The following is a 24,445-nucleotide window of genomic DNA, read 5'->3' on the forward strand; positions in this document are numbered from 1 at the left end:
TACTTGGAAAGGATTAACAAACATCAGGAGAGTATGTAGGTTCTGACAAAAAACAAAAGAGATGCTTTATTCTGTAATTTTTCTGAACAGGTCCCTGAGAGGCCCAAAGAAGGTTTTCAGCTGTATTTTATAGGACAGTTGCTCTCACAGAATATGTTTATGAATTGCCTTCTTTTCTTTTCTTTTTTTTTTTCCCTTTTCTTTTCCTTTCTTTTTGTGTTGCTACTGCTTTTAGTTTGTGTTTTTTCGCATCGTGGTTCCTTGAATTCAACCCAGGCAGCATTTTCGGGTTAGATAGGCCCGGGATGTTACTTGCACAGACACAACATTGCCAACATTCCATTTTAGGGCAAAATCAATCCGCTTAAATTAACTGAAAATATATATTTCATTGATCTGTTTGCATTCACAAGAACCTCATGATATAAGAGTAGGTAGTCTGGTGAGGGTGCAGAAAGCAGGGAGATGTAAGCAAATAATATTTTGGTTTCGTAAGACAGGAGTATAAACAATTCATCTAAAAAACTTGTATGGGACTTCTAATTTTATAGATATGATCTCCTTTCTAATGGAGAGATAACACTAATATTAACTTATTTAGTCTGTATATATTTATTGAGTGCCTGGTATGTTCCAACACGTAGGACAGCAAGAAAGGCACAATATGGCCAGAAGTCACCTTAACAAGGAGGCATTTGATTTCAGGATGCTTGATTATTTGATTAAATTTCATTAAAAAATAGTTCAGTGATGTTTTTATGATCATAAAATGTGTTTGCTTTAAGTGCTTTAAATAAGGCATCAGTCAAAATTATACTAGATTGTGATAAGACCAGAGAAATTAATTACCTTGGTTTGGGCTCTTGTATAATTGTTCAACACCTGCCTCCATTTAAGTTTTCTGCTTTATCTTTGTCTTGCCTCTACATTCCAAAAGCATGTGCTCATGTGTCCAACCTCCCTCCCTGCCGCAACACACATACACACAGATTTAACTATCCAACCCCACAATGCCTTTTCCTCCTCTCCACTGAGGCAAAAAGTACTCTACCTACCTTAGTTCAAGCTGTGTATTAAACAAACATATCCCTTCTCTTCCACATCAGACCATAAATCTTCAAGAGAGCCGATCTTTACCTCCAACAAGGACAAAACGCTATCACTTCAGTGCGTTCGAGTACCGTATTTATGAAGTACCAAAAAGAGTCGTATTATTTTACTTAGGGATCTGTCATTGGCAAGGAATAGATGCACAAACTGTGCCGTGTAAGGACATAATCAGGATTTCATGGGAATCTGAGAAGGGGAGCTAATGCAGATAGTTGGGAACTGGATGCCTCTTGTGTCTCTCCGCTTGTCACTGAGTCCTTCTCTCTTGCGATTTTCGGATTTTCTTACCACGTGTGTTGTTGTTTCTTGTGTTCCCTGTTTCTGTACACTAAGCTGCCTTTATGGGAAATCACATTTGACAGCAAAGCCACATGGCCTGGATTTCAATCTTGCTCTACCACTTACAGCTTGTGACAAGCTTCTTAATTCCTTTGTGCCTCAATATTTTCATCAGTAAAAGATGACGGTGGGAGTTGTTAATAACAGTAATTATTTTGTAGGGTAAATTCAATAACAAAGTGAAACACATAGTAAGTACCATATAAATGGTAGCTCTTGTTATTTATACATTTTATTTTTATTTCCTCATAACTCCAGTTGACTTGTACTATCGTTGCTGTCATGATACTTTCTATAAGAGCTCTGATCCTCCTAGTAACTCAGTCCAACACTGCCAAGAAAGGAATCTCTTTGGCTAGGTTCATCTTTTTAAACTGGGCCACATTGGTATTGGTTCCTGGCAGGCAAATGGATTGTCTGCCTTTTAGGCCAGTGCTTTGCTTTGGTCCAATCTTATGTAAGGGGTTGAGGGTGCAATCCCTTGTTCCATGGTATGGCTGCTGTCTCTCAGCAGGTATGGCCAGTCATTTTCCCAGTTTCCAGTGGAAGAGAGGGTAGGCAACTGACACCGTAAAAAGGATACTGGCCAGAGATGTAAGTGAATATGTTTTTGTAACTATCAGCTGGATTTTAGTGAGTTTTTATAAATTGTTTCATAATTTTCATTGATTTTATAACCTCAAAGATATAATTCAGACTTTTTACTATTACTAAGGAGGATCCTTTAAATCTGGTAAAGACATAATAGTGTTATGGAAGGAGCACAAAGTTTGGAGTCAGATGATCAGGATGAGTTCTGATTTCTGCTCTTACCCACTGGTTAATCCTGGGCAATGCATGGTGTCTCTCTGAACATCACTTTCTTCTTCTGTCGTTTGGAATGAAAAATCCGTTTCACAGAATGTAAAATATCAGTTATTGTTATAAATATACTACTTTATAGGGAATAGCGTCCCTAGATAGTGCCTTGCTAAAAAAACTCAGCATCAGAGCTCAGAAATAAAGAGTACAGCATGGTCACAATAGATAAAAAGTCTTTTTAATGTCTGTATTTGCTGGATTCAAAAGGCTAGCAGCATAGAGAAAAAAAAAATCAATGGTAGATGGAAGATAACAATAAAGCATAAGTAATATTGAAGAACAGCAGCTCAATACTAAGCTGAAAATAACAAAATTCCAGCAGTTTCTTTAGATGAAGGACTTGAGCATCATCAAAGAGAAAAGAGAACGATTTGGAAAATTTGAATATATTGTGCTTAGGTATATCAGAGTTCACGCTCACTAACCTTATTTTAAAAATTGTAAAATTAACTTACTTTCTAGTGTTCATGTTGTTAGTAGTTCAATCATGATTACACATAGGATTCTGATGGATAACCAGCTTATACCAGCTGGTTGAATTGTCTACAGTGTGATTTGAGGGATACGCAAGCCCCCCTTCCCAAAATACTCTTCCAATAGATTGTTGATTCTTCTTCTTTATTTATTTACTTATTTATTAAAAATATTTATTTATTTATTTCAGAAAGAGAGAGAGAGAGCACATGCACAAGCCAATGTAGCAGCAGGGGGAGAGGGAGAGAGAGAGGGAGAGAAGCGGACTCCCCACTGTGCATGAAGCCCGAGGTGGGGCTCAATCTCAGGAACCTGAGATCATAACCTGAGCTGAAATCAAAAGTTGGACACTTAACTGACTGAGCTAACCAGGTGCCCTGAGAAGACACATTTTAGCTAGGCTAAAGAGCTATGTTTTGTGAAAGATGTGGCTATCTGATAAATAATACCAACCATATTTATTTCACAAATATTCCTGAGGGAATAGAATGTGTTTGTAGGACAGACTTACCTCAAGCCAGACTGCCTGTGTTTGGATTCTAACTCCACAATTTATTACATTAATGACTCACACTCTCATCTTTAAAATGAGATAATAAGGGTACCTCACGGTTATGTACTTCATAAGGTTGAATGAACTAGATTTAAAGACTGTATAAGTATCAAGTCCTATTATGTTAATGTAGGTGAGAGGAAAAGTCTGGAAATAGAATTATGCCTTAATGGGAGGTGTGTGTGTGTGTTTATGTGTGTGTGTAGGGGGCAGCCAAGGAACATCGTAAAGAATGTTAGGAACACCGTGGGTGGCTCAGTCAGTTAAACCTTTAACTCTTGGTTTCGACTTGGACCATGATCTCAGGGTTGTGAGATCTAGCCCAGTGTCAGGCTGCACACTCAATGTGGAGTCTGCTTGAGATTCTCTTTCTCTCCCTCTGTCCTTCCCTTCTCTCTCTCAAATAAAGAAATATATATATTTTTTAAAACCAGACAAACAAAAATAGTTAGGAGTGCTAGAAAATAATGTGAAGAGCCCACCCAAGAAGGCAATGGACATCAATTATTAATTTTCCTTTTTTCCACAGTTTTGCAGAGAATCATCCATCCAGCTACTAATAAAAACACCTTTATGATGGTGGCTGTCAGAGAAAGATTAGTATAATTCTTCTCTCTCATCTTATAGGCCACTAACTCCTTTGTTCATCATTCTCCAGTTATTTTATTCCCCTTCAGTTCCGTTTATTTTAACAAATATTTTTGTAGCAAGCAATAACAGTATAAAAGTTGTTCAAGGTAAATCTTATATTTATGTAAGAAAATGTGGTGACTGTGAAAATTTCTCAAGGAATAGTGATGGAAGTAAACATATTTATTCTGGGACTGTTAATATCACTGCTCTATTGTATGTTTCATTAAGTGGAATGCTAAATAAGCTAAGAACTGATAATCTTCATCTTACTACTTTGGACATTGATAGCCTCTATGACCATTTAGCCTTGATGTGACTTTTGCAAAGAATATGGCTCTGTGAATAACTTAGAATTGCATTTGTTTGTGACTTTCAGTAAAACTCAATGACAACACTTGAATCAACAAAATTCATTTCTTTCCCATTAATGCCTAGATGTAGGCATTCTATGGCTGTAATGGGAGGCAGCTCTTCTTCTTGAAGTCTCAAGGATCAAAGCTTCTGTCTTGGTGGTCCTCCATCCCCTGGCCTCCAATTCTCAAGTCAAGCCAGCATATCTCCATCCAGACATTGGGAATGAAGAAAGGGAGAAGGGCATGTTCCCACCATTTCAGGACCCATCATGGTGCTTCATCCACCACTCTAGTCATGTTCCATTGGCCAGAACTTACTCACAGGGCTATGCCTAGCTGTAAAAGAAACTGAGAATTGTTCTCTTTACAGTCATGTGTCCTGAAGAAGGGAGATGAGCTCTTTCACAACAAATAGCAGCCTTTACCATCTTGGGTCCGGGGTAACTGTTAATCAACCTGTAAAATGAGATACACTGCAAAATGCACTTAAATGTTTATCTAGGTATTTCAAAGCCATCTCCATGTGCTCAGTTTCTTAAAATATAGTACTTAATTATCACAAAGGAGCTCATTTATTTCAAGTAGTGAATTAGAAGTTCAAAAAAATAAGGTATAAATTTAGTCATCTGCTTGGGTTCCTAAAACCATATTTGTTAAATTCCCATAGCAGATTCCCCACAGGGTCAGGTGTATGCTTTACTGGAAGAGTAATTCCATTCTGAGCTGGAAGAAATTTCAGAAAATTTATATCGATGGCTTAAAGGTCACATGCCACGATTTCCCTCTCAGACACTTTACTTGATTCTAAAATTTATTGTTGTTGGTGTTGTTTTTAAAACAAGCCCTTGTCTTGAACTTCATTAATAGGTTTTACAGGATGCCAAGTTCTTTTCATTCCTCTGAAGGACAAGTGTCTAATCCTTCCTCTGAAGTCCTGCAGCATCTACCTCTGATGTCAACCACATCCAATCTTACATTCACTGGAGTAATGACGCTGCAACAGCCATTTGCTACCCATTGCTGAACCCTTATGCCACTCTGGGCTTCTGGGCACTGCCTGGGTCTTTCCGGAATGCTTATTCTACTGAGATGTCTTTATTCTCTGGGTTTCTGCTTCTCTATCCAGCCCATTCTGGAAGCCTATGACCTCATATGCCTGATGATACAGATGAGAAGTCTGGATTTGCATGATGAAAAACAAACAAACAAAAACAAAAACAAAACAAACCCCTATGTATGTATACACTTACCGTTGTAGAGACACAGTCCAGAAGGTGATAGTTGGCAGTGGGAGGACATTGCTTATGGTAGCTGCAGTTACAAATTAAACTTGGAGTTGATGATGCATGATGTAAAAGAACAAGAATCCCCAAAGAACAACATGCCCACTGTCAGAATTTATCACGATGTAAATCAAAATCAGGTGCACTTAAGATTATTGGTAATCCAGTCTAAAATGAGTAACAGGACTTCCCACAGTAAACTGAAAATGCCTTCTTGGCTTGAAAATGACTTGGAGAAAGGATCCTCAAACTTGCCCTTTGCAAATACTCAAAAGAAAATTCACTCCTTTCTTTCAGAGAAGGAACCATCAGGATAGTGGATAAGAGCTTTGGCTTTGGATTCTGGCAGCCGTTAGGAAACCCCAACTCCCTCTTCTCAGCTGTGTAATCTTCCATCAGCTACATAAACTATACTATCTCCTTAAACCACAGTTTTTTCATCTTTAAAATGGGTACAATAACAGCCCTTATAAGAATATTGTGCAGAGGAAGGAAATAATTCATTTAAATACTTGGTATACTATGTACCCATTGTATGTCCTTAATAAATATCATCATAAAAGCTAGGAAGATATTAATGTAACTATAACTTCTTTGCTACCTTTAAAATCAGATGAGGAACCACACATCAGATTAAAAAAAAATAACGTAGTATGATCCTCCATAGTACTTTAAATGCCATGGAAAACTCATGATTACTTTTCTTCCCCAGTTTCATTGAAATATAATTGGCATACAGCACTGTGTAAGTTTAAGTTAGAGAACATAATGATTGGATTTAAACACACCATAAAATGATTACCGCAGAAAATTTAATTAATATCTATCATCTTACATAGATACAAAAAAGAAAAAAAATTTCTGGTGATGAGAACTTTTAGGATCTTCTTTCTTAACTTTTGATATATCTTACAACAAAGTTAACTGTGGTCAACATGTGGTACATTACATCTCTAGTACTTATTTCTCTTATAACTAGAAGTTTGCACATTTTGACCACCTTCCTCCAATCCTTGTTCTCCCCACTCTTTGCTGCTGGGAACCACAAATCTGATCTCTTGGAAAAAATGATGATTCTTAACATATTCTACCATTATGCTGTACTAAACTGTGCTACTGTGGTGTTTATATTCTAGTTCTTTGAATGATGAGAAGTTCAGGGAATACAGCAGGTTTAATAAGGAAACCAAAAGGGTGGTGTTTTAGAATCTTTGCATAATTATTACTCCACCTAAACCCCAATTTTAATCTCCAAAATCTCACTCTAAGCCTGTTGTGATTGCTGTGATTTCTGGTACAACTGGCTATTACCATACCTGTTTCAAGCTGGTGGAACCTGAAAAGGTCTTGCTTCATTTGACGAGGCAGAGAGATGCAGGCCTCACCTCATATTTCAAATAAATATCAGGTAAAAAGCTTCCCTACTTACTGAGCTGTCTGTGGATCAGTAGATGGGGATCATTCAGGAACCTGTTAGAAATGCAGAATCTTGAACCCCACCTCAAATCAGCTGAACAGAATCTGCTCTATGACAATGTGCCAGAGAAGCATTGAGGTGAAGAATATTTCACAGCATGTATTTCATTTACTATTTAGACATAGTTATACTGGGATGATGGATCTTACTCTATTTCAATCAATTTGTTAAAAATTCCATGTTCCCTAATTCTGTCTTCTTCTATCCATTAGTCATGACCTTTGGTCTTGGCATAAGAAAGTAACGTGGGCGATCACTGTTTAAATGTCTATACCCATATTTTGTTCCTCACCTTGGTGTAAATGTTCTTGAGCTAGAATAGTGGTGAAGCCCACAAACTCAGAGTTCAGAGAGACAGAGATTATTTCATATCTTCCAGTTACCTCTATGAAAACTAGAGTAAATAATTTTTCTCATCTACAAAATGGGCACTTAATTTTGTAGTGGTTCCCACAATTTATAGGGTCAGAGAAGAGGCTTTGTATCCATGTCCATTTTCTTGGACATGTATGGAAAATGTATCTATGTATCTAAGTATCTGTGTCTATTTTCTTGGGAACTTTGATTGGTTAGCTCAGATTAGCCAGTACATGAATCAGAATATTTAGAATTTTTGCAATTTAAACTCTCCTTATGATTTTATTTCGTTATTAGTGGTGATTTCGGTCTCAAGGTGAGGACACAGTTTTCATCCCCATTCCCCAAGAGTGACTTACGTGCATCCAGGTAAGACTGAACTTCCTCCTTGTGTTCAGCACTATCTAGTGATGGGGACATCACACTGAGCAAGGCAAAGAAAGCTGCTTCTCTCGTCAGGCTTACATTCTAGTAATAACTGTATGAACTTCAAATGTGTTTACAATATCTTATTGCAACATTTACTTTCCCTTTCTGTTTCAGACAAAATTTTTTTAGGGCATGACTTACTGCATTTCTAGAATTATTATTTGAGTATTGCAAATGCAAAACCTCAAGATTATGAAAGTCAAAAAATGCTGCCATTATAATCATCATCTTCATTATCATCATTATTTTAATTCTAATAACCTATAAGATTTATGAGAGTTGTTAAGTTTTGGAACTTAGAAATAAGTGAAAGACAGGTGTAATGTCACTTTTTCAGACTCATTATTATATGAAAAATTTAGAGGCACCAAACAGCACTGAATTTATAAACCCTAGGATTCTAAGGACCAAAAAGATAGTAAGGACTAAATTTATACTCATTCTTCCTTGTAAATAAAGATCAAATATACACCAGCAGTCAAAATACATATATTTTGATTTTCAAAGATAATTCAAATAAGTCAAATTACCATTTGTCACTTTGCTAGTCTAACAAAGGCTGGTTCTTGATAAAATGTAACACACACATATACACATTGCATGTATATTGTTTAAAATCAGGTATTACCTCACCAAATACTTTGAGTAAATGTACTAGGACACGTGATTTTTTTTTTCTCCTCTCAGTAAGAATAACCCCTAAGTTTGAAGTATGGTTGTTGAGGCCAGTTACAAGTTCAAGTTCAAACATTATCATCTCAATATCAAGCTAATTCATATGTAAAATATGATTAAAAACAATTTTGGGGTAGCACTTGGATGATGAGGTTTCCTTTACCTGAAGTTTTGCTCCATTTGAAAGTGGAAATGAACAGCAGATAAAGGGTTAAAGACTAGGAACTCCAGAAGGGTTTAATGACACTTATTACCAATAACAAAAATCCCCAACATATTTTCTTTATGGAAAGATGGTGATGAAATGTGTGCACTCAGTTATATTGCAACTGAGCAATATTTCTCCTTTTTTGTTTTGTTTCTGAAAGCCATGACCTTCCTACTGGTGTCCTTAAAAAGGAAGCAGAAGTCAGAAACGGGTTGTAATTTTCCTGTTAAAAATGACAGTGAAAGGGCGCCTGGGTGGCTCAGTGGGTTAAGCCGCTGCCTTCGGCTCAGGTCATGATCTCAGGGTCCTGGGATCGAGTCCCGCATCGGGCTCTCTGCTCAGCAGGGAGCCTGCTTCTTCCTCTCTCTCTGCCTACTTGTGATCTCTCTCTGTCAAATAAATAAATAAAATCTTAAAAAAAAAATGACAGTGAAAAATGTGCTCCTACATGTAACTGGGAAAGTAATTTCCTAAAAAAAATTTAAATAGGCCTTGTATAATAGGCAAGTGTAGCCCAAAAACTTACTGCTTCACCGTTGTTTTCTGCCTCCATGCGAGAAGATGATTCTCTGAGTTTCCAGCTAAAGATTTCTAGCTATAGATTTGTCCAGCTATAGATTTTAAAGTATTGTGAAAAAAAATCCAAACTGGAGTATTTGAAACCAGCTACTATTGGAAAGTCTTTTGCCCAAAAAGTTACAGAAGAATACAATAATGAAAAGAATAGGTTCATCTTTTTTTTTTTTTTTTTTTTACTTTCTTGCTTTGTTTCCCTCTAATGCCCCAAAATGAAATATGCCTGGGTATTTTATATGGAGACATGTCCAACTCAAAGGACTAGGACTTTGTTCATTAAAAACAACAACAACAACAACTTGGGATTTCACTATTATAGTCTCTTTTAGAACCTGGACACTATTGCCCCTTTTATTTTATTTTATTTTATTTTTTAAGATTTTATTTATTTATTTGACAGAGAGATAGACAAAGAGCATAAGTGGGCAGAGCAGCAGGCCACAGGGAGAGAGAACTGAGCAGGGTGCCCAACATGGGGCTTGATCCTAGGACCCTGGGATCATGACCTGAGCTAAATGCAGCCACTTTAAGTGACTGAGTCACCCAGGTGCCCCTACTATTCGTCCCTTTTGAAGCATGTGTGGCCCATAAATCTGATTTCCCTCTTCCTCTTGAACCCACCACCTCCACTGAACACCTCTCTTTTGGAAAATACTCAGATTTCAAGGAGTCAAGCACATGCTTATGTTTGTTTCTGTCTTCTGCTGGTGATGCGCAGATTTTAGTCTTAAGCTGGAACCATTTTTAGCTGGTAGGTTAATACAATCAAATCAGCTTACAGGCTTAATACAACCAAATTTTGACTTTATTATGTTATAACAGTAATTTTTTACAAGGAGAAATTGAGTTAATATTTGGATTTCAGACGTCAAGTGCTCTGTTTGAACTGGAGACATCATCATGATCATATTTGTGGTCATTCTTGAGCATCTGAGGCAGTAAGTGTCTTCAAAAAAAGAGAACAATAATCAAAGCTTGCTACCATAGTAAGAGTTACTACTCTTACTGAAAGAGAATTCATGTTGATACTCTAAACGAGGAAGAAAAGGCTCTGTGGTTATTCTGGGCCAGTGCTTTGGAAGGGTGATTCAGAGACACTTAAAATTCCTTTTGGCGGGAGGCAGAGTATATATGGTCAGATGATATTTTTAAGGCTTTTCTAGGATTTGATGATCTCACAGTTCAGGCTGGACAATTTCCCACAATGACAGGTTTATTAATCAGAGAATCTAGGTGTGACAACCAGTCAGAGATGCCCTTGTGCTCTTCTGAAAAAAGAAGGACAGACCAGCAGGGAGGCACATGGATGCCCCGAGAGCTTGTCCAACCCTGCCCTTTTGTGATCTCAAATATGTGGCCAGACACCTCAACTGCACACTCCTTGCCTGTTCTCCCTCAGATGATGATCAGGTGACACAGTAAAAGCATTACTTGGATTTCAGTCTGTTCCTGATGTGTTTTTAAAGCTCGAGATCTAACTGTTGAGTTGTAAGCAATATCCTAGGTACTTCGAATTAGAAAAGGGAAGGTGGAGATAAAGTATACCTGGATGAGAACTTTTCTTTGGCATGATTTTAAAGATACTTGGCAGTAGTCTTCAAAGGAGGGTGTGTGTTTATCTTTTTTGGCATGGCTTTTGTTTTACCCATTCTGGAGCCCCACCTTTTATTTAGGGTAGTATTTTATCTGATATCTTTGGCAGCGATGCTGAGGCTGCTCACAGTTTCAAATTATCTGGTCAATTTAGAGAAAAACTCTAGTAATTTACATTTATGGCATCAATTAGAAAAATATTATACAAACTATTGCTTCGCAGTTTGGAATGTTGGTTGTTATGTGAAGACAGCCATAAATCTGAACAATATGTGTATCTTCAATATCTCAGATGGCTGCCTATCAACTCGCTTAATTTCATGAACCTTACATGAGCAATGACTGTTGGACTCTCTGAGCCGGGCAGTGGTACATTTAAAAGCCAACATAGATATTTCCTATCTAAAAATTATATGCTATAGTTTAGGATAGTGACATAAATACAAACAAAATATGGTCTGATACAAGTAATAATAGAACATGGACAAAATAATGGCAGATTTCACAATAGGATGTATTCAGAGATTGATAATTATCTACCCAATATTAATTTGCCCCCTATTTCTTATAAAACCACTCCAATTTTATTCCAGGTGGCAAGAGGTCCACCTGGACGACCTGTTTTCTATCTTCCCTTGCAGGAGATGTAGCCATAGGACTAAATTTCTGTTAATGTTTTGCAAGTAGAAGTTTAGAATTGAACTTCTGAGTTCTTCTTAGAGTGGGGACAAATGGCCGGGGCTTGTGGGCTAGATTGTAGATGTGACGGCTGGAGCTCCAGGGACAATACTGGAGGGTAATGTGACCTTAACGATGGAAGCAATTTAAAGAATGACAAGTGGGGCATCTGGGTGGCTCAGTCAATTAAGTGTCTGACTTGATTTCAGGTCAGTTCATGATCTCGGAGTGGGGGAGATTGAGCCCCATATTAGGCTCTGTGCTCAACATGGAGTCAGCTTGGGATTCTCATCCAACCCCCGCCAACTTTCTCTCTCTCTTTAGAATAAAAAAAAAAAAAAAAGGAAGACAAGGAAGGAAGAGAGGAAGAGTCTGATCACTAATGACACAGCAGAGTAAAACGCGGATTGCCTCTCCTTCAGTTTTGGGGTGGAAATGCATTTCTGTCTTATTTACGGTACTTCTGTTTTCACTGTGTTACTAGAATCTGAATGCAGTTTGGGCTGATATGGAATGTGTAGTGTTTTGTTGTGTTTCGTTTTGAGACAAAGGTATTGGGGAAGGTAACAAAGAGAAAGAAATGCCATGGCAGGTTATTTTAAAGGATGGATAGGAGTTTACAGGTGATAGCTGATGAGGATTTCAGTAGAAGAATATTCACTGTCACTATTTATTTCATTAGATACCGTTTTCCTTAACATTGTGGTTGTTGGATTTGAAAATAATTTCAAGCTTACAAAAAAGTTGCAAAAACAAGAATACAAAGAATACCTGTATACTCTTTACTCAGATTTATCTGTGGTTAACATTTTACTTCATTTTCTTTCATTTGCTGCCTCCCTCTTTTTTGTATTGTATTACCAGTATTATCATGACCCTTTAACCCAATACCACTTTTCTAAGTATTTCACTGTATATTTCCTCAGAATATTCTCTTTCATAAGCATAGTTCAGTCATCAACTTTAATAAATTTAGCATTAGTGCAATAGTTTTATCTAAACGATTGTCCCTTTTTAATTGCCCCAATAATGTTCTTTACAGCATTTCCCCCTCCAATGTAGAATCCAATCCAGGGTCAGATACTGCATTTGGTTGTCCTGCATCTTCAGCCTGGAACATATTAATAAAAGTTGTCTTGTGTCCTTAATCTGGAACAGTTCCACAACTGTTTCTTATGTTTTATGCCAATATTATTTTTGAAGACTATAATCTTCCCCTCTTTTTAATAAAATATTCCTCATTGGCTTAATGTTTCCTCATAATTAGAGTCAGGTTATACATTCTCACCCACATACTTCATAGGTGATGTGTGTCTTTATCAATGTGTCCCATCTGGAGGCACACAATGGCTGTCTGCTCCTCACTGGTTAATCACCAGTGAAGGTGATACCCAGTTTCTCCCTGTACAATTAACTTTTTTTTTTTCACTTGAAATTAATTGACAGTTTGTGATAAGGCATTTTAAGTCCAGTGCAAGTTTCTGGTTTTCAGCAAAATTTTCTCTGGATTTAGTTATCATTCACTGATGATTGTTGCCTGATCTAATCTTTATTCTAATGAATGCTGCCAATGATTCAAACTCTAGCACCTCCTCCACATTAACCAGCCATCATTCAGCATTCTGCCTTAAAAGCATGAGACCTCCTCCCTGTCTCATTTATTTATTTACTTACATCAGTAGCATACATATTAGCTCATATTTTTCAGTGGTTTGTAAGTCATTCCTGTCCTTAATATTTTGGTGCTCATATTATCCCTAGTTTGACTTGACAACTGAAGGCCCTTTTCAAGTGGGTTCCTTGTTCTTGTTTTAAACCCCCATTGTTTTTTTGTTTGTTTATTTTTTTCTAAAGCACTTCTTCACTTTCTGGCATAACAATATATTCCTGGTTCATCTTGTACTATAAAGAATCTAGCCTGTGGGTGATTAGTGAAGAACACTTATATCTTTGAACCCTCAGCCTAATTGATATGGCGAGCATCTGTGCAGATAAATTTGGCTCAGGTATTTTGTTTTCAGTATTTAGCTCAACATATCTCCCTAAAGTACCGCCTTTTTCCCTTTCCTTTAGTTGGAATAGTATTATAGGCCAAACTTTGAGATTAGATTTGCTGCTTATGGTTACTTTGGTATGGTCTTTGCATACTCTTTTGGTATGCAAAGTTAGGAAGTATGTATGTATATGTATGTGTATATACACACATACATACATAGATGCATAGGCATATAAACTTGCACAAACACATGCATATACACATTCCCATGTATTTTAGAGCCCACATCAATACTTTCAATTCCAGTCCATTCCTGTGAGGCTCCTTCTTGTCATTCATCATTATGTATTTCTATGTCTCTTCTTCCTTAGTGGGAACTCTGCCTCTCAATAGCATAAACATATTTACTCATTGCTTAATCCTATTAAATATCTCAATTGTTTCAGAATCACTTCCTTCATGCCACTACAACAAGTACATCTACAAAAAAGACTTCAGAACGTGTTTGCAAATTCTCTATCCCCAATTTCCGCCCCATATATAGTATTTTAGTAGGAGAACAAATTTTAATGTCACCAATGTGAGACTTCCATCTACTATTGACCTGAGACTATACAGTGTATGTGGAAATAGTCTTTACTCTAAAGTTCTGTGGTTCCTTCCTTGGCACATTCATATTGTTGAATGTAAATCTGAAATGAGTGGGTGTGTGTGTGTGTGCGTGTGTGTGTGTGCCCTGTGCACACTAAATATTGGTAGAGCGCTATGAGTATTTCTTTTCAAATTGCTTCTGTTTGCTTTAACCTTTTCTATTTTCATCACTCTCTATAGAAAAACAGCAAGTTGCACCTTAAATTCATTCTACTAAATGAAAGAAACCTGTTTGGAAAAAACTATTTATTATATTCCAACTATATGTCACTTGGAAGAGGCAAATCTATAGAGATAAGAAAAAGATTAGTGGTTGCCAGGAATTGGAGAGGAAATAGGTGAAGCACAGGGAATCTTACTGGGGACTTTGATAATAAAGTTAATAATAATCTATCAGTGTTGGCTAATTACAGAGTAAAATATGTATATACTTTCAAAGGACACCCATGTATCATTGTCATGTGTTGTTAATGGCACCTATTCCAGGAACAGACCATTAGACCATACTAATGCAAGAGATATAATAATAGAGGAAACTAGAAAGGTGGGATGGTCAAGGGGTATTTGGGATCTCTATACTTTCAACGAATTTGTCTGTAAACCTAAAACCTCTCCAATAAATAGTATATTAATTTAAAAAATAGCGAACTTCAAATCTAGAAAAACTTAACTAGAGAAACAGAGAGCTTATATGTTACTGTGAGCTTCTAGAACACACCCAGCACAGTCATTAATTATCATCTAAGAAGCTGACCTAAATATTGGCAAAGACTTTTTGTTATTGTTGGTTTTGATCAGGTTTTTTTTTTTTTTGCTCTTTAGGATTTATAATACATTTGGAAAAATTTAAAGGTTGAAAATAATTGTATTTTATTCGGCTTTCAGTGATCTTTAAGCCATCATTAAAATAAACTCTCAGAGATCTACTATTGGAATTACTCAGTTTCCTTCTACATTGTGCACCCCACCCCACCCCCGACAATTACAATGTTATGAAGACTTTCTGGACTGTTCTCAGTGGCCAACCCCCTGAATCTGAGTTCAGATCAGCAAACTCCTAAATTTTTCTTTCATGGTGATGCCTACTCTTTCTTGAGCCTCCTGGTTCTCTTACTGTGGGGGAGCAACCATGCTCCTGGGCCTGACTTCTGGGAAGATACACAGTTTTATTATCTTTCTGCAGGCATGGGAAACACAACTCAGGGAGCACTGACAGATGGGTCATGCTTTGTATCAGGGCCTGTATTAGTCAGGGCAAAGGATTCTCTTTCTTTGCATCTTCAGGATAGTAACCTTTGATCACCTGCATTAAATCAAAATCCATTTGCTCTAAGATCCTCAGCAAAATTTTTGTGCCAGTTACTTATTACTTGGAAAATGGCTTCTCTCATTCTAGGCACAGCTACCTGGGACTCTGTGTCCTTGTTGCTTAGCTGCCTTGATGTTCTGCTCCATTGGTTTCTGTTGGCTTTGAATGGAAGAGAGAGGAGCAGTCTAGAGCAGGCTGTCTTTGATGGGACATGTGGTTTTCAGATGGATTCCAATGTCTCTCCCTGTCTTGTGATTCATATCATTTTCCTGGTATTCATTTTGAGGAGCAGCACCATAACGTTTTCTTGCCAGCCATTGGGTAAATTTCATGGACATAAAGGAATTTTATTTAGCTATTAATAACAACAAGTGTGTTGGCTGTCAGTATAATAAATAATTATATGTGATAATCACCAAGAAGAAGCAAAATGCAGACTTGGTGCATACATTTGTAGCATCATGTGAAATTTGATTTTATAGTCATGAAGTCAAAAGAAAATATGGTGAGTTTGGAATCTAACAATGTTTATCAGTTTCCTTCTTCTGTACTGATGCCAGGGTAGCTACACAAAAGTGATACTGCAGAAGATGTTAGTGTGTTCTAGGCTTTGCTGTACTCTCTTGTAAACAAGGAGGAGTGACTATTAGGAATTCTGGCTTAGAGACTGTGTTAGTTAACTAGGGTGGCCATAACAAAGTACCAAAGATTGGGTGGTTTAATACCCACAGCTCTGTTACCTATCAAAGTTAAATATTTGTGTGAACTTCCTTCTGTGATATTTGTCCAAATAATCAATTAATCAATGTATCCATCCCTATATACCACTATATTAATTACTACAGCTTTATAACAAGTTTTTCTATCTGGTGAGACTAGTCCTGTACCCGACCACTGCCGTCTAATTCAGAAAGTTCTTGGGTATTCTCTCTCATTGATACAAGTTTCAGAATCAATGCATCAATTTCCATGAAAAGTTAACTATTGATGTTTTGATTGGAACCTCACTACATCTATAGATTATTTTGGGGAAAATTATAGTCTTTATAATATTAAACCTTTCTATCCAAGAACACAAGATCTGCTTCCATTTTATTTAGGTATTATTTAATGTCCTTCTAGAAAGTTTCATAATTCTCTGCATATCATAATTTTTTTGCATATTATTATTTAGTAAGCATAGTTAATGAGGTACATCTTCTATTTTTAAAATTTTATTTATTTACATGACAGAGAGAGAAAGATCACAAGTAGGCAGAGAGGCAGGCAGAGAGAGAAGGGGAGGTAGGCTCCCTGCAGAGCAGAGAGCCCGATGCAGGACTCGATCCCAGGACCCCAAGATCATGACCTGAGCCAAAGGCGGGCTTAACCCACTGAGCCACCCAGGCACCCACATCTTCTATTTTTATCTACAATTTTTGTGAGGCGTCTTTTTTTTTAGTTCTTATAGCTATTAAAGCTAAATATTGAAATAAAATTATTTTAGAACCAGACATTTAAGTTATATCCTAATTAATTGAGAAGAATTAATTACAAATATTTTTATTACGAAAAATTTTACTTATTAACTAAAATAATTGCATTAGTATTTATGTTATTCTTTTTAAGCTACTACTATGGATTTTAAGGTATATATATACCGTATAAGGTATATGTATCAGTCAAATTTCTGCTAATGAAACAAATGCCTTGAGGATGAAGGTTATACAAAGCTACTGATGGCTTTCAGGAAATCAGGATTTGCAGGAGTTGCAGGAAATGGCTGACTGTGACTCAGCTACATATTCACCACTGAAATGAAATAATTCGCAGGAGGAATACCAGAAGCTTCTGGAAGCATCTTAAATCTAATGTTTGCCAGAGCACATGACATGCTTGCCAATGGCAAGGAAAAATATTATGGGTTCTGCTTCTCTCCCACTGTCCAAAGCTTGTGTGAGTCTCTCTTGGAGGCAGAATGTAATGCAAAGCCCTGCTGGCAGGGAATTCTGAGAAATGTAGTTCCTAGTCTTCTAGCCTTCGTGAATAAGACATCCTGGAAGGTGGATAATGCTGGGTTATCCAGGCATAATCTGCACAACACACAACATACAAAAGTGCAAAAAGCAAGTCAAATATTAGATAGTAGAATGTGCTCAAAGTGCTTTTATGCTGGTAAGGAGAGGTAATCAATTTTTTGAGATAGTACTTCCCTCATGCCCAGTGACTCTAAGGAGTGCCTCACTCTCTTAACCCCAATTACTGTCTCTCGAATTCACAACCCTTCTCCCTGGCGTCTTGGTTTTTGATCACTTTCTTCTTCACTGTGCAATAAATGTTTAAGACACATCAATTTCCTTCTCCTCTGTCTTGGGCAGGTTCTCTGGCATGCAGATGTTCTTTGGCTCTGAGGAGTTTCCTCCTGAAGACGGACATAGGAAATACAGGCTTTAGAGGGTAATGCTGAGTGGGCAATTCTCAAATGCTCTAACAGCGGTTGGGGAGAGGGGCAGTTTTTAAACCGCCATTTACAAGTAATTTTTGCTTCAGGGCACACCAACAGAAATGATCACAGACAGTACAGCCTTCTGCCCCTGAGATACCTCTGGTCTAGTCCCAAAGGGTCTTGATAACATCCCACAGACATTTGTATGACTTCTCTCTTCCCAGCATCCTCTTGTCTTTCAGTTTTTGTCTTCCTGGCCTCCAGGAAACTGGCCTATTATTTCATCTAGCCCTACCCATGAACAAGTCAGAGAGTCTTCCATAATGCAAAAACCAAAATAACAACAACAAGTATCCTTCAGTGCCCCACCCACTCAGTGCTGGCATTCACGAGGGTCATGCTAGTTCACAGGTGATTCACAGGGCCATGACAATGGACTCCCACTGAGAATCAACAAGAGACTCAGCTCTTACCCAGGGTGACAGCTCAGCTCACGGAGGCAGTCTCTCTCAATCTCTCACTCCCCTCCAGTGGAGTAGTTTTACGTGTTGCAGGCCAGCAGAGGAAAAGCACCTTTCTCACCTGATATTGTATTCTGTCCAAAGTAAGCCAGAACCACACATCCAAAATAGATAGTGACGTCAGTTTGGGTCTGGAGGAACTCTTGAGATAAAACCATAGGGGCAGGAACCAAATTGCTCTCAAGCCTTTGACTTTTCCCATGATTGATGTGGCCTGTGAAAACACAGTTATGGTTAAAAGACATTAATATTGATCTGCACACACAGTGTTCTTTAGGATTCAAAAAGAGCCCTCTGGAGGGTCTGTTCTGGGGCAGAGGCCTCTTCCCTCCTGGGATGTACTAGAGTTCTAGTACTCTAGGGGTACTAGAAGTACATAGAGGTACTAGGGGTACTAGAGTCCTCCTTCCTGGGCTGTCAGAATGCACCAAGAACGTCAGGAGCTGTTTCACCAGAGGTCATGGAGGGAAGGAGGGAAGAAAAGAGAGATAGAAATCATATTTATGCAAAATGTCCTGTATGAGTTCCATTCTTTCCTTGGTTCATTACAAGAAATATTAGCTAGGCTAAGTTTTGTTTTGTTATGATTTCTATGTTAAAATATTAAAGAGATCAGTAGCAGAAGAAGTCTACAGGAATTTTAATGTGAATGTGAATTTTTGGATAAGACAATGTAATATTGATTTCCTCTAAAGAAGCTGTAAATAAGCTTCTGCCCCTGGCTGAGGAACTTGCTCTTTATGCCACACCTCATGAGGAAGGTACAGCTGCCAAATTCCTTGCACAATCCCTAAAGAATGTCTCTGCTTTTGAGAGTGTGTTTGCTTGGGCCTTGTCAGATTGGGCTTGAAGGGCGGGTGAGCCCACAGGGCGGGCTGCATACCTTCCCTGGGAGACCCAGGAGACTACCCAGCCACTCGTACATAGGGCAGTGGGCTCCTCAAGTGCAGCAGGAGAAGGTTTTTCTGTGCTTAGGCATTTGCCCAGAGATATCTGAAATACTTCAGTGAGGTCCTCTTGATTATCTCTTTTTTTTTTCTTGTTGTTTTTTAATGACTTTGTTTACCTTTAGTAAATGACTTCAATGACATAATTTTTAACATTTCTTGATTTGCTGCTGCCGCTGGGGTAAATCACAGTTATGTGAGTTATGTCAGTTTTCCTTCCTTCTCATCTGTGCAGGCGACTCAGGAAGCCTCGAAAGGAGCCCCACTCCTTTTTTCTGCTGTGGACTCTGCTGAGTGAGTGAAAGAGAGAGGAAGGTGTTTAATGCTTCTGCTTTATGATGTAACCCATTGCTTTGCTATCCCAGTCTCGTCTTACTGTCTTACCACTTTATCCAATTTGATCCAGATTCTTTTTTCCTACTGTTGGAGAAATAAAGATCTGGGTGAAAAAGTAAAGGACCATAGACCTTATCAAGTAGCTTCATTAGAAACCCACTAGGAATTATTCTTGAGGCAAGACAGAGTTTGTTCCCTTTAAATTTTTTCATTTCAACCTATCTATCTCTTTTTACAGAGGTAAAATGGGACTTGGTTGGGAAAGGAGAGCCAGAGAGGGAATATGTGTATACAGGTGTCGGGAATCTGAGGATAGTACAGTTTATATATGCTTTTTTCTAGAGTCTGAGATAAAAACAAGTGTGTAGACCACAAAACTTCTTAAGTAACTGACAAGTAACAGTGGCTTACATCCATGCATTGGCTGTGTGAAGAATATTTGATTCTGTAACATGAGCACATCAACTTAGAGAACTTTTCTCTTCTGCTCATAGCTTGTCATTTAGCCTGCAATGGCTTTATCTTTTAACAGTGGAAGCTTTAGGTATGACACACCAAAACTTTATAAGGAAATACATTTATTCAGAAAAGAAGTGGGCACTGAACATGTCTTCCCCCCCTTCCTACATTTTCTACACCTACTTGTTTTACAGGGTTTAGGAGAAACAAAGCAGGGGAAGTGGGCGGATGCTAATGCGGCAGTGGTAGGTGCTGGGAAAGCCCAACTTTCTAAAAGAGTCACACACTTCAGCTGTGAAATGAAAGTGAACTCCAGTCCAGTTTTCCTGGGGCCCTTCTCTGGACTCCCAGTGGCTATGGCCACTGGAACTGCTCCAGGAGTCTAAGAGAGGGAGGGAGTCTGAAGTTGACTTCCTCATCAAGTCTCCTTGGGTTGGTTGTTGTGCAAGCAAAGATCAAACACTTCACATTTCCCAGCCTTTCTACATGGGGTTGGCCATGGGTGTGTGAAGTCAGGGTCCACTCCCCGTTTCTGTGTTGCAGAATTACAGTTGGACTGGATCAGCGAGTCAGGTTACAGGAGTGCTTTTGAGGGGGAGAAAACCCTAACCATGGCATCGTGGATCTGATGTGGCAGTGGGAAGTCTAGTGTTGGCTTTCCAGAGGACACAGAATAGTATACATTGGAAAGTGGAGGGGTGGGTGTGTTGCAGCCGCAGCAGGAGCAGCCGCAGCAAGTTGTGGAGGGTGAAAAGCCCTGGCTCTTCTCTGGACCATTTCCCTGCTGTGAAACCCTAGGCATATTGCTTAACCTCTCTGAATCTCAGTTTTTTCATCTGTGAAATGAAGATGATAATAGTACTTTAGAAAGAGGTTGTGAGGATGAACTCAGAGAAGGTTTAAGTGCTTTGAAGCTTACCTGAGAGAGTAAGTGGTCAAGGAATGTTCCGTAATTTTGAATGGGCTCTGGTCTCACTTGCACACAAACGGAGTTGTTGAAGGTTTGGCAAGTCACCCAACCATTTAAAACTTCGGTATTCTTGTCTGGAAAATGAGGTTTGTAGTAGATGTTTATGATCTTTTTCTTACTAGTGTTCCCCCTCCATGGGGAGGAGGAAAAGAAGGAGGCATGTTTTTCTCAGTAGGATTCAGTTAGCATGGACCAGAGGTTGGCCCAGCACTGTGAGCTCTTATTCCTGCAGACCCTTCTGCCCATGCTCAGTCCTTGACCAGATTGTCTCCAGCTGCTTTCTGGTACAACAGCAGAGTTGAGTTTTGAGATATGACCCACAAGGCCTGAAATGAAGTATTTACTACCTGGCCCTTTAAGAAAAAGATTGCCAACCTCTGGCCATAGAACAAAGAACAAAAAAGAGGATTGATTCTAAGTTGCATCAATTATGTTAATAGTGAAAGCTATTACAACATTTGTATTCTGCTTGATACTTTCATAATAACCTTTGCCTCTATCTGTACTCAGAGCCAAGGTGTGTCACATTTTATTTGCTAATGAAAAATTCGTGAAAATTGATTTCGATGGTTTCTTGGAAATTTTCCATGATAGGGAAGGAATATTCTGAAAGATACACTTTTGTAACTGCCGTGTTTTAAACATTGACTTTGGAATTATGGGTCAGTATCATGCTTTAATATATAAATATGAATTTAATCAAGTCTTTAGGTTACTTTTTAGCCTGCCTTGGGAATTTGATTGTTAGGTAGCGTTAAATTTCCTTACCTCTTTACTCTTCTTCTTTAGGTATTAATAGTAGAAATGGCAGAAGTCGAGATTTATTTTCATAGAAGACATTTGAAAATATAAACGTATACAATTTTTTTCTTCCTGAAAGAACTGAATATTCAGTAGTGAGAATGGAAAATAAAATGCAAACCAACAGCAGAAAATAAAAAAGAAAAATGAAAAACATCAAAAATGTAGAAAGAGCATGAGATGCATGACATAAAAAGCAAATTACCTCATAGTGTCCTCAATGATCTCAAGGCTACTCTTTCTCTCCACCCCACTTTATCACACACACCCCACTCCTAAATTATTGAGACCAACTACTTTTTAATAATTTTAAATGACTTGAGGAGAGGAACTGTTGTAAAATCAAAGCAAATAATAAGACATACCAATTCCAAAATACTTGCAGTTCCCTCTTTTCTAGAGACATTATTAAATTTTTATAGATTTTTGTCTCAGCAAAGGATTATCCATTAATTTATGATAATGTTTGGAAATCAAAAATTTTCTAGAATTCTCTGCTCTTTTCTGAGAATTTATCCTTTGATTTTTTGAAGTAAAGAACATGAGAGACAATCCAAAGATGAGTTGTGAGGAGAAACACAAGTGGGTGGAGGGAATAAAGTCCCAGGTGAAGAAGGTGAGTGGAAGGGGCTGAAGGTGTAGGAAGTGGGGGCTTTTCAGATATTATGTGGGGGGTGGGAGCAAGGACACAATTTTGGAAAACCAAGTGGCTTGAGAGATTCACTCAGGATGTGTAGGAGGTAGCAGCAAAATATAGCATGTGAAAATAGCAGCAAAAAAACAAGCATGAAGGTGAGGGACTGCTTGAACCCAGTTCTTTGGTCTAATCTTTTGAAGGCTGAGATATTGAGAAGGAAGACACAGAAGGAAGGGTCTGATGATTTCATTTTCTTGTCAGGTGACTTCTATTCGGTTTTCCCCTGTGCCACATGGTAATGCAAATGTATTCAGTTAAGAAATAATCACTGAGCACTGGCTAAGTCAGGCCTATTGTAAACATTATAGATTTGAGAGAATGTAAGCTTGAGCTATACCCTGGAGATGATTACTTCCTGATAGGGAAAACAAACACAGGTAGAGCTATTGATGTGTGGTGTGTGTGTGTGTGTGTGTGTGTGTGTGTGTGTGTAGATGTTTATATCTAATATATATGTACTATATATGTATAAATCTAATATATAAGATATGTGTATAAATATAATATATGCAGGGGCTCTTGGATGGCTCAGTCAGTTAAGTGTCTGCCTTTGGCTCAGGTCATGATCCTGGGGTCCTGGGATTGAGCCCCACGCCCCCACTCTCTGCTCAGTGGGGAGCCTGCTTCTCCCTCTCCCTTGCTGCTCCCCTCCGCCTCTGCTCTCTCTTTCTCAAATAAATAAATAACATTAAAAATATATTTGCATTATATATGTGTAAATATGAACATACAGAGATATATATGGAGGTATATACATGTGTGTGCATGGCATAGATAGTATAGACAAGATAGGTAAGTTTCTCCCCAAGTTCAGCTGGGAATAGATTTCACATGATCACTGCAAGCCATATTCAAACATCCAGTGACCATCTGGAAACATGCCTGTTAGGTTAATATTGTTTATATAACTCATGAGTGGAATGGAGAGAATGTTTTAAAAATTGCAAGTGTTTCTAACATTTGTTCACAAGATTTTTAAGTATAAAACTTTAGATGCAACCCTAAGGATGTCAACTATTTTAAGAGTATAGATTTTTTCAATTTATTTACTAAATCAAATAACTTCATGCATTTTGAACTTAATGAAATATTTATATTTTTAAATTGTAAAAATAGAGGAAACCAAGAATGCCGAGAAATTGTAAACATGTGTTAGGTTAAGTAGACCAAATAATGTTTCCACAAAGATGTCCACATCCTAATCCCCAGAACCTGGGGACATGTCACCTTGCATGGCAAAAGGGACTTGGCAGATATGATCAAATTAAGGGTTTTGAGATAAGGAGATTATTCTGGATTATCTGGGTGGCTCCCATGTAATCACAAGTGTCCTTCTGACACAGAGACAGAGGATCGGTCAGAAGGAGGGAATATAATGACAGAGCAAGAGGTTGGAATGAGGCAAAGAAGGAGTCAGTAACCAAGGGAAGCAGGCAGTGTCGTCTATAAGAAAGGCAGAAATACACTTTTTTTTCCTTTGAACCTTCAAAAGGAGCCAACTTTGCCACCATACTGACTTTATCCCAGTGAAACTGACTCAGGCTGCTGATTTCCAGAACTGTAAGATAATGCAGTGTATTGCTTTAAGCCACCAAATTGGGGGTGATCTGTTACAGCAACAATAGGAAACTTATACGATAGTGAATTATTAGAGAAGAGAGAAAATAGATTTTTTTAAAAGATTGTATTTATTTATTTGACAGGCAGAGATCACAAGTAGGCAGAGAGGCAGGC

This window comes from Neovison vison, chromosome 5 (genome assembly GCF_020171115.1).
Source record: "Neovison vison isolate M4711 chromosome 5, ASM_NN_V1, whole genome shotgun sequence".
NCBI lineage: Eukaryota > Metazoa > Chordata > Mammalia > Carnivora > Mustelidae > Neogale > Neogale vison.